We start from the raw sequence: 704 nt of genomic DNA on the forward strand, positions 1-704 counted from the left end.
ACAAAGGACCGGGATAACGCATGTCCATTCTGCTCTCTGTGTCACTAATTAAGATCCCTGTGCTGCAGCACAAATGTTAATTCACAGGTCTGCTGCCTGCCAGTCACCATGGCAACCTCAAGGTATACCATCTAATCCGTAACAGAAATATTTTTTTCTCGTTTCCTCTTATCGGGACTGATTAATCTGGACAGCAAACAACACTCGCCGTAGCACAGGCAAGCTCGCGCTGATTTCTCCTGAACAGGATATTGAGGCTGCTCAGTAAAAGTCAGATCTCAAAGTGCATTCTGGGTAGTAAACAAACCATAAAGGCTTGTTCATGAAAGAGCAGTAAGCCCCTCAGCTGTCTAACTTGCCTAGATGTTTACTCAGGCTGTGCAGACCTGATCACCACAAATGTGAGTGTTTAATGATGAGTCTCTGGACAGGCAGGCATAAATTGCCCAAAAGTCTGCTCCTGTAGGCTGAGGAACACAAAACTTGTGTATATTTTGAGCAGCGGCTGACAACACTATCATGAAAATTCAGCATCAGTTGACAGTTTTTCTTAATAATATACATTATCCTTAGCCTGTGGCTTTCATTATTGTTTTTGAGTCCAGTTCTCTCTAATGTATGTTGCAGAAACATCTTTAATTAAGTTTCAGTAATCTTCATTGCATGTGGACAGCAACAAATCTTCTTAATGTTAGTTGTCGAGA

The sequence above is a fragment of the Notolabrus celidotus genome, chromosome 4 (genome assembly GCF_009762535.1).
Source record: "Notolabrus celidotus isolate fNotCel1 chromosome 4, fNotCel1.pri, whole genome shotgun sequence".
Lineage (NCBI taxonomy): Eukaryota > Metazoa > Chordata > Actinopteri > Labriformes > Labridae > Notolabrus > Notolabrus celidotus.